Source organism: Poecilia latipinna, unplaced genomic scaffold (genome assembly GCF_001443285.1).
Source record: "Poecilia latipinna isolate Pla-1442-1.1 unplaced genomic scaffold, P_latipinna-1.0 Scaffold1042, whole genome shotgun sequence".
Lineage (NCBI taxonomy): Eukaryota > Metazoa > Chordata > Actinopteri > Cyprinodontiformes > Poeciliidae > Poecilia > Poecilia latipinna.
In genome coordinates, this window is record NW_015113658.1 from 230,787 (window position 1) to 242,017 (window position 11,231).

The following is an 11,231-nucleotide window of genomic DNA, read 5'->3' on the forward strand; positions in this document are numbered from 1 at the left end:
TTTATTTATATTTATTGTATTTTTTATTAAAATAATTTTTTTATTTTTTTTTTTTTTTTTTTTGGCTCTGCTATTTAAAGCATAAAACACACTGATGTGTTGTCACCAGCCAGAGATCAGTGCTCTAAAGTTGGCAAAGTCTATTTTTAAGTAGTTAAAAAATAGCACAGAACTGAAAATATGACAGCTGCCTCTGCTAACTGTTTAAGGCAGCCAGAACAGGAAGTGTTTTGTTTTGGATAGTAATGTCTTCAAACTTGTGCATGGCTTTCCATCAAAAACTAGTTTTAAGATATTTTTAATTTATCTCAGCGTACTATTTTCTCAGATGAGTTTTCTCTGAATTGGATCCATTTACTCTTCATTGTTTTTTATTTATGTAACTTTGGATGTCATTAGCAGGTGTAACAGTACACATATTGGTAGGAAAAATATTCAGTGCATGCTTATGTGCGCATAACAAGTTTTTTATCTCATTGTATTAAAAATGTTTTGCGTTTCAATTTTGTATTTTGTTATAACTAGATTCGGCTCCTGACTTTATTTCCTTGCTCTGGCAGTTAAACTCTTCCATATTTTAAGGTTTGTTCTCATGTTAAAAGTGAAGCAGACAGTTTCAAATTACACGCCTCAGTGCTGAATTCAGGCTCTTGTGTAAAACATTCAGGAACATTTACTCTTTATTTCTGCATGGCTCATCAGCTTAAGAGAAGTTTGAAGACCTTGAATGCATCACTGGCACTTTTTATATTTAATGCGACAACTCAAATGTAGCCATCAGGGTTAGGCCTGTCACAATAACAAATTTTGCTGAGCGATTAATTGTCTAAAAAATTATTGCAATAAACGATGATATTGTTTCAAGACCTTTTGACACTGATTTAATGGCAATGACATAATAATGCATGCTATTTCCTGCCATAGATACATACACTTTATTTTCAAAAGAACACTTAACACTAGAACTGATTAACTAAATAAACAAAACGACCAAAAACAAAATAAAATGGATTCTCAGTCGCCATTAATAAAAAACGTACTTGAATAAAAACTAACCAACATAAAACCAAAGTGGAAATAAATACTGCATTCAACCAAAAGAGTGCAGATTATGAAGTTTGTATACTATATCGCCCTTCAGTAATCACTAGATTTAGATAGAGAAGATGGGCATCTGACTACCTGATGCAATAGTTCACACTGCACGACTTTTTGCCCCTATTTTCCCCTTACGACAATCTTAGAACGTTGGCCGATCTAAGTTTGTCGCAGGTGTTTTCGTAACCGATCATCCTGCAGTGTTACGGTAGATCGTCGTGGCTGCTCCGATCTAAATCAGGGGTTTCCCCCGACTGGGAGCGTTAACGCTGAATGTGACAGGTAGCCAGTCAGAAAGCGTGGATTCTCCTCCGGCTTTCTGAGGGAAAATTATGGAGGGGAATCCCAAACAACTGACACAGCGCAACCCGGAGTCCAGCGGACATTGGATATGATATGTGGAAACAACATTAATATTTATTCGACATTTCGTGCAAAGAATATAGGGACAAGGGAGGAGTTGGAGCCAAATTGCTATAAACCCGGTAAGTTTTCAGCTGTTCTTCGTTAACGTGACATAAATAGGTTATAGTGATTTTCATTCAGTCAAGATTTTACGCTGACTCTAGGCACATGCATCACAGGTAGATTCTAGTAAAGCATTGATTAATGCTTGATTTTAAAATTAATTAACTGGACTTGTAGCCATTATTTTGGGCTACAAGTCCAAAATAATAGCTGTGTGGCTGGAGACCACACAGCATGATCGAACCTGATCAAACCGTTATACCTAGGATTTCTGTCAGCTAATGTGTGGTCTCTCAGGTTTTGAAAATGGGCCGACAGTCTGCTGACAACTTGTGTCCACTAAGGAAATGAGGAAGGGAGGGTCAGTGGAGAGCACCGGAGTTGAGCCTTTTTTCATTCAGTGTCAAGAGACAGACGAAAAGGCAGGAAAAAGCCGATAATTAAAATGAGGTCGATAGGTTTAATTTATCGCGATAAACAATTGATGTATGTTTATCGCGACAGGCCTAATCAGGGTCATAATTACATAATGCTTTAAGTTGTATTTCTTAATGTTTCTCTATAAATGAGAGGAACTCCTATCTTAGAATTGCAGGAATTCATTTTATTATTGCTTTTCTACCTTATTACATGCCTTTTTCACCCTAAAACAGTTTGAATTTAATTTTAAAATCCAGCAAACTCATGGTCCCAGAGACTGGAACAGCATAAGTTCAACTCCCCTTTAGGCCTTTAATGCAGTAAACTGAAAATGCTGTGTGATTGTAGGAGTAGTTGCATTTAAAAAAAGCAGTGAACTGTTATTACTGAATGACTAAATAAAAATGCATTGAATTAAAGGGTTCTGCATGATTTATACAATCTTTGGGTGTGCTGCACCTGAGCTCCCACACTCGACAACTCATCCTTTAAAATCTGGTTTAATAATGTGCTGAAAAGTTGTTTTAACAGTCTGTTCAGAACAAAAGAGTTTCAAGTCATTTCTCATGAGGTATTCAGGACCATTTGTGCCTTCTTGTCAGTGATTGATGAGCTCTCTGTATGTGCATGGCAGTGACTCTCCTTTCACATTATCTCCTTAAAACACTGACCGTGTAGCTCTTCTCATTCTGCTCATAGTAACTCTCCCTGTTGTTTTTTTTTATAGGAACCTTGATTGTGTTTGATCATCCTCAAACCAGTTTCACTAGCTGCGTTTCCATTGCAACTGTGCACAAAACTTTGTCAATATTCCGCTAATGTAAAAAAAAACAAAAAAAAAACAATTTTGTAATTGCAGTGTTTCCATTAAATAATAAACTCAATTAAAATCACATGTGCGATAAGTAATTAAAAAACGCACTGCGCCATCACTGTTCAAACCAGTTTCAATAAACTGTAGCATCTGATTTTAGTAAGCAGTGTGTGCTTCTCTGCAACGAACCAGACTGTGTTCGATGCTGCTAAACTGGGTGGGTCTTCACCAGTTTAGGGCTGGAAAAACAGCTGTGGGTGGAGTTGTTAAGATTTGGGCTTCTTTTCAAAAAAAATTGGCAGTTTTTTAGAAAGTGTTCAGAGGACAATTCTTTCAAAATAGTTGTCCTTGTGTGGCAGAAAAGCACACAACTTTTCATTAAATTACAGCAGAACATCATGAATTAAAAGGACATGGCGCCATGACAAACACAAGCTTCATTGTGTTTAAAGCGTCAAGTCCTTTGCAGTCCCAGTGTAATCTGGATCTGGTTAGAATATAATAAAGGACAACCAACAATGTTGTGAATTGTCAAGTCTATAAGTGCAGTCAGTTGATTTACCTATAGGACATATAACATTTTTATATATGACGATTATTATTATTATTATAATTATTATTATACTAGATCTTGGGCTGTGTTGTTTTGGAGTTGGGGGGTTTCATGTTGTCAGTCAAATCTGGCAACCCTGACTGTGCTCTTTACCTGTTAAAGGTTCTTCCCTGCTGGAGAACATGCTGACCAAATGTTAACTTCTCTTCTCTCCCGTTGACAAGAACAGGAATGTAGCTGGTTTAATTTCTGTCAGACTTCATAAAAATGGGACTGTTTGCTGTCAAACCACATTGGTTTGAACGAAGGAGCAAAAGAAAAGCTTCCTCCAGAGATCCTGCTGTCATTTTGAGGTTTTAATTTTCAGTGATGACTCCGAGTAGACAGGGAGTGTCTGCGTGACTGTTTCTGTATAAAGTTTGTGCCGAGGACATTTATGAGGTGTTGGGTCAGATCGACTCTGTGAATGTTTGAGTTTGCTCAGTGATACATTTTTTATCAATAGAGAGTGGTAGACGTGTAGTGAGAGGATGAGGGGAGATGTTGAGGGTGTTACTGACAGCTGGTGTTAGTTCAGTGAAAATGTGAAACTGGAAACCATCTGCAAGCTCGTCTACAGCACTGCCAGCCTCTCTGCGTGAAGTGATTACAGCTTTGTTTATTTTTAAAGCAGTAGTTGCAGTACTTGTGGAACTTTCACTCTAAAGCAATGAGCTGAACATGGCAAGTTCAGTATTTCAGTTCATTACTCACTAAACATGTACTCTAACTCCAGAAAACACAGAAGGAATTCTTAATGTGTGGATCAGAGGCATTTTTCCTGTTTTAGTTTTCAGAAAGTAATCTATGTAAGGTTTATATATAGTCAAATGTAGTTTAAATCTAATATTCTAATTTTGAAACACATTTTCTTTCTGTTTAGTAGGGGCACCTATTGCTGTTTTTTGGGCGATATCCGATTACTGATCTTTAAAAAGCCTGACTTGTCGATTCTGATTGTGGCCAAGGCCACAATCGAAATAGCATCCCTACTGGTTACTTTTGTTTATTAGTCAGAATTGAGTTACTTTGCCAACCTTTTAGGTTTCTGTTGTATCAGACACAAAGTGATGTTCATCTGGACTGTGAAGTAAAAAACATAAATAAAGGAGCTAGAGCAGAGCGGTACGTCTCAATGCGTTAAAACTGACTCTCCTCTTAATTTCATGGTTTGAAATCAGTAGAAAGTGTTGATATGAACATAAGGTAATATAAAGAGATTTTTTACCCATCAATTTTAAAAATAAAATTACAGATTTATTTGCATTTAATTTTGGTTTGGTTTAATTAATATTCAACAAGCTGAACAGAAAATTCACATCGGGCCATCATATATCAAGCAGATCAAATCGTGTAACTTTTCTGCTTTGATTTTTACTCTGGTTTAAAGTGATTGGAGAGCGATCAAAATTTCACACAGCAGTCATCACATCCTTTCCTTTGAGGGAAACTATTTTCTGGATTAAGAAGCAAAAAGGTTGTTCTAAAAGTCTAATTTCCCTCCAAATCAACCCCTTCCTAACTACCTCATATATTCTATTTTTTTTTCATCTATATCCAGAAGACTGTTTATGATAAAGGTGGAAGCTTTTTTTCCTTTTAACTAACAAAAATCTGTGGTTGAAGTCTTTTGAGACAATATATTTAGAGTAATCAGTGTTACTTGTAAATGTAATAGAATATTTAAACAAAAAGTTGGATGAATGTTTACTTGTTCTCTTCAGTGCAGTTTGTCATTTTTGCTGTATCTGGTTTCTGTCGCAAACTTAATGAAATTACACAAAACATTTAAACATAGACATGGACAAACCTGTGTAAGTGTTTGTAAGACGCCTTAAAGTCCAGCAATGAACCTTTTGGGTGTGACAACAAAGATCATCAGTTATCATAATCAACAACAGCAGAATGTCTAAAGTAAAATGAAGTTTTATATTTTTTGCAGAGAAAATGTCACTCTGTAAAAAGGCGTTACTTTTGGTTGGTGGTGTTTTCCAAGAAGCTGTGAAGCTGTTATCACACATTTTGTTGCGTTGTGTGTTTGAAAGGCCATGAATGGGTCTGAAGTGCTGGAGGGCCATAATTCACAGCTAACATGATGGATGATTAGTGAGAATCATTTTATTTATTTTTCTCTCTTTTTTTTTTCCAAGCCTCTGAGATGTCCATGTCCTTCAAGGCAGCTTTATGTAAACTCTGAGCACCCAGCAGCCGCTGGCTCCCTGAGCTCCTTGCAACCATTCAGCACAGTTCAGTTAGCAGCTTTTCGGGTGGAAAGAATCGTGGTCATTATTATTGACTGATGGTATCTTCATGTTTGTGGCGTTTCCAGCTGCCGCTCCATCAGCGAGCCTCATTGATATTCAGCAGCTTCTGACCGGAGACGATGTCACTGCCAGTTCAGCCGTGCAACGTGGAACTGTGTCGTGTTTAAAGGGCAGAAGGATTTCTGTTAGACGGGCGGCTCAGTGATATCACTAGTGTTTTTGAACAAAAGGGCAGTTAAATAACTGATGAATTTCTTTCTTTCTTTCTTTCTTTCTTAATTTTTTTTTGTCAGTTTGCAATGTTTTCAATTAATTTATCTCCAAAAATGTTGGTTAATTGGCCTGTAGAGCAAATTATCTTCAAATTTCTTTATTGACAAACAATGTCATTCATTCAGCAGCCTGCCATGTTTTTGAGTCTAAAGATGTGTACAGTCGATAGAAAATTTTAAAATATCACATGATAATTATGCGTTATTGGAAGAATAATGCTTCAATACCAACTATAACCTCTTAAAAAATGCAAACATTAAAAAAAACTCAAAGAAATAAGCAATGCTTTGCCTGGTGGGTGTCCAAGTAAACCCTGGTGGCCCACCAGGCTTTTTAGTGCATGGTGGGAAAATCCTAATATGTTAAACTGATTGGTTAGTTTCTACCAATAAGGAAGATGAGCTGATTGCATTGAGTTGTTGACTTTCATCTAAGCTGGAGGCCATAGTGGGAGGGAATCTTTTAGCAGAAATGGGTACAGTATGAGTGGACCTCTGCCTTAACCAGCTGGGTGTTCAGAGAACATGGAGAACACAGAAGCACTGAGTCATGGGTCGTTTTTATGAGACAAAAAAACTACTAAACTGACATTAAAGTAGCTGAAGCTCTACTAATGACTTTCTTCTAAGAAATGAGAAGTAGACTAAACTTAGAAAGCCCATTTTTACTCATATTGATGACTCAAGGCACTTTTACAGTAGAGTCACATTCACCCAGGGGTACTCACAAGGCCCAAACACTCATGCACAGATGAGTAAGCAACTCTGTGTTAAAAATCCCGGGGAATCGACATCTGGTGTCAGGTCTCATTCAAGTTTTGTCACCTGTGGAACAAATGACAGTGAATTTAAGCATTTAAATCGTTGTATTTCACACAAAGCATAATCAGGTTTTATTTATTATTTGTTCGTTTAATGAAAGCTAAAATAGCTAGTTCTACTCTAGATAGATTATATACTAGGGCAGGGACTTGAACACATTAATTTTGATAAATAATAGATGATAGATTTTAACGCAATCGCCTTTTATCTTGTGTCCAGAACCTTAGAACCTTAGTAGTTAGTACCATAGCACTTTTCTGGTACACCATTAAATCTGACTCACAAGTGACATCCGCCAACAACAGCAACGGATGACAAATCCGCTTCTTTTTCCTTAAAAAAATGATCAGACGGGACACTGGAAAAGACTATTGTGTTCAAGTTGTGCTAAAATTAACTGGCATGTCGGTAAATCTATTCAAGCCTAAAATAGCATCACAAAAAAAAAACAATAAATGTCTATTGTTGACCTCGTGGGTCTAAACATTCAATAATTTAGCAGCAAAAGGCTTTTTGAATTGGAAAATGTTTCTTATTTTGTCAGTATAGGTTATTTAATTAATTACAGAGCCTGCAATTAATTTGATTAAAAATTTAACACGAGTCTCACCACTAATTAATACTAAATTTAATTAATGCAGAACTGTCAGTGATTTGCTTGCATTAGTTAACATGGGGATATTTGTTTCCACTGCTGCCTCAGTCCGTGTAAATAAAGAAGCTGCTCTTTCTTCACAATGTTAAATCTCTGCAGCCGAATGCCGATCAATCTTTGCGCTGAGATATAAGAAGCCCTGCATTGGAGCGTGCTGCTATTATGCAAAACCGATATGCTGTGTTTATCTGCACTAAATCAAATGGAAATTGCAGCAGGCTGCTACGCAGTGACTGCTAAAAACATGCCTCCACATATTGCGGGAGTTGGAGCTTACAGCGTTCTGCTATTTACAGTATATATCAGGTTTCTCGCTCTGAGTCATGTGAAGCCTTGTAATGCCAGCTGAGGAGAAAAATGATCATAAGAAATCCATCTTTTGAGCTCATAATACTAGATCTCAGGATTTCAATCAGTGTGCAAAGACGGTTTTGCAAACAGACATCTCCTGTTAAAGCAAAAGATGTTTTGTTTTTTGACTTCTAAATGTCCTGGTAGACACAGGCTGAAGCCAAGGACAAAAGACAAATTATCTAACAGTGTCATGGAAAATACAACCCTGATTCTTTAACACACATTTTCAGAATGTTGGGGCATTGACTTACAGTATATCATATTTACAGCATAGTTAAACACCAACATTTTGGAGTGGAGCTGTAAAACATAAGACTGGAGAAAAACAGCACCAACTCTGATAATGACTCACCTGTCCTCCCAAAATCCTTTGGTCTGCAATGCAGTTCAGTGGTTTCTCATTAGCACTCTCATTAGAAAACCTATACAGTACGAAAAAAGTTAGCTAAGCTAAGAAAATTATAGTCAGAGTAGTTACTTTGAGCCAATTAAGTTGCACAGAAAATATTTCTTGGTTGTTTAGAAGCAAGTTTTACCATGAAAAAAATCCACTGTACTGGCGCAAAGTCAAGAAATCCTTCTCATAAAATAACATTATTATGAACATATACATATGTTATAATTCTTACCTGTGAAAGTTAAAATAAATAGATCCAGTTTGTCCTGTAAATTGGTTGAATCAAGTTCACTCGTCATGAACTGGAGACCTCTGATGATCACTCCACCGCCACATTCAAAATGGCGCCGACGAAACGTACGAGTCGGCGTTCAATGAGGCGTCTCCGTATTCATGTCTGTGGTTTCAGTGATTTGACAGTGCAGTGAGAAAGAACCACAGCAGCTGAAAATGTAACAAATGTTGCATTTTGCTCCCCAATCAAACAGGGTCCATCGGAATATCAACACTCTATAAAAATGAAGCCCAGAACATTTTAAACAGTATTTAGTCTCCATTATCCCCAAAATAAAGCCATTATTTTCTCTGACTCAGCAAAAAAGCTGTTAATACTGGTGTGGTTTTATTTTAAAGCTGCAGGCTGTAAAACCCAAAGAACCAAAGGAGGTGGATTTAAGGAGGCATTGACTGTGCTTTGGCTCTGGGAGTGGATGGGACAAGAATCCTTACAGACATCAAAAGTGTCCAGCTTGTAATGCTAAAGTACTGATGTTTAGGAAAATGATGGGGAATACATTCATCTCCTTATACAGACTTACTTAATTTACAAAGGTTGTACTTAGGCCCAGCTTTGTTGCAGGTTGTACATCCAAAACCAAGACATTTAACTCAGGTTTTTTTTTTTTTTTTGCAAATCCACGCACATCACAAGAGTATTTAACTTTTTATATTGCAGAAAGACTATGGAGGTTTCCGAGGGCCTGTTAATATGTTAGCATCAGCTGTTTCCTGGGAGCTTTCCGCTCCTGCTTTGCAGCATCCACGCTAGCTGTCACATCAATCAGTGCTGCTGCAGCTCCAGCCTTATGAGGACACGCTGCCTGTTTTGACTCCACTTCAACTCAAATCAGTGTAGACGACTTCACTGCTGACTCCAAACCTGCCTGAATACAACATCTGGGACTCGAGGGCCGGCAGTTCCTGACAGGAGATCAGATTGTTTTGCTGTGGCTCTAAAACTTTTAATGACTGTCGGCCTGAAGCAAGAGCTCTGAAATGTGAGACTATGACCAAAGCTACAATATATTTGTTAATGGATATTTAATTATACAGGTGCGACTCTAAGCTACTAATCCAATTAATCGTGATTAATTAAATATTGACATAGTCATCAACTAATTTGTCATTAATTAATTAACTGGAGTATACAGACTTAAAAAATTATATTTGCTGAAATATATTCAGAGCAGTAATAAAGCCAAAACTGTACAAAAATATCTGTCCATTTTAACCCAGAACTCCTCAAGTGGTAAAAATCTTATCTAAATGAATCAGATAATTCAAAAAATAAACACCAGATCAGTCCGAAACTGCATTAATGCAGGGTCAGACAGTAAAGGCTTTTTTCACATTGATGTTAGAAGTATTTTTAGCTGTAGATGAATCCTTTGCTACATTTCTTTTTTATTGTTTATTTGATACAGACACAAAAGAACATTTCAAAACCTCATCTCTAATATCTGCATCACTGCTACGTTACTGCATTTTAGGCAGTAAAATGTTTATTATTAAAAACGCAACTGAATTATTTCTTCATTTGCATATTTGATGTATTTTTAACATTGCATAAAATAAGCTTAAATGGTTAAATGAAAAATGTCCAGGATGCACCCATTTAAATTTTTTTTTTTTTTTTTGCTGTTTTTCAAATTTCCTGATGCATCTGTGAGAACTGATCTGCTCCATGCTTTAAATCAGAATGAAATTAAGTTGTGAAAATCTACCTTTTTACATTAAGGACACCTAAAATGCTTACAAGAAGCTTTAGTACCAAAGAAATGTTGAGAGATGATGGGAAGGTATTTTACTTAGATTTGAACCGTTCCTGGCAAATTATTTCAGTATTTGCATGTGAATTTACAAGATACCTAAACTCTAAATGATTCTGATATTTAAATATTTTCTTTCAGCTTCAAAAGCAATTTCCAAGTCTGGTTTTTCAGAAATGATGATAATCTCACAGCTTTAACCAAATATCCAAAGTGTTTTTAATCTGACAAATCAACAGACAGATAAAAACCTGAAATGTAAATAAATCTCAGTGAAGCTGTTAAACAAAGTTGCCTTTTCAAACACTTTCCAGGCCACATAACCTCAGGCAAGTCATTCCGGATCTATGAGCCGTGACTTTAAAGGCTTTCTTATCTGGGAGTCTGGAAAGAAATAATCAGATTGAAAAACCAATAAGTTCACACAGAGCAGACGCCAAGATGAATGAAATGTGGTTTGTTTGTTTCTCCTAAACCTCCGGAGGCTGATTGTGAAATCCGCTTTAAACAACATGGAGATGCTGGAAGACACAGCGGTAGAGCTTTTCTTCACCCTGCGTGCTTCCTCCTATACAGTCGTTCTAATTTTAATAAATCAACTAAAATGTCATTTTAGCCCAAACAACAGTAGTTTTGCATTTCAGTGTAGCTACTGTGTGAATGCACTAAAACATAAATTTTTTATGTAAGTAAATGTTTCAACTTGCATGACGCAGCTTCAGATCTGAATTTTTAAATCAAATATCATAAATAATAAAACATTAAATAACAGAAAATAGATAAACGAAAGCAATGAAAAGAAGCTTGGGTTGCTTATTGCTTTGAGTTGTGAAGTTTTATGTTTAAGTGAGTAAATCTAGTTGGGTTTGTGTCTGTCTGTAGGGTTTTATCAAGTTTTCCTCCAGGAAATATAAGTTTGCTTATATATATATATTTATATATATATAAATTTTCCCTTCTCACCCTCCGCGGGTGGTCTCAGGGCCCCGATGACCACAGGCACCACTGTGGTCTTCACCTTCCAGGT

At 36.6% G+C, this 11,231-nt stretch overlaps 1 protein-coding gene across 1 annotated transcript in view; it reads left to right on the forward strand.

The window, feature by feature from the left end:
- vps37d (VPS37D subunit of ESCRT-I) overlaps positions 1-11,231 on the forward strand; it is a 53,923-nt gene that overhangs the window by 21,976 nt on the left and 20,716 nt on the right. The gene's annotated exons all lie outside the window — the stretch shown is intronic.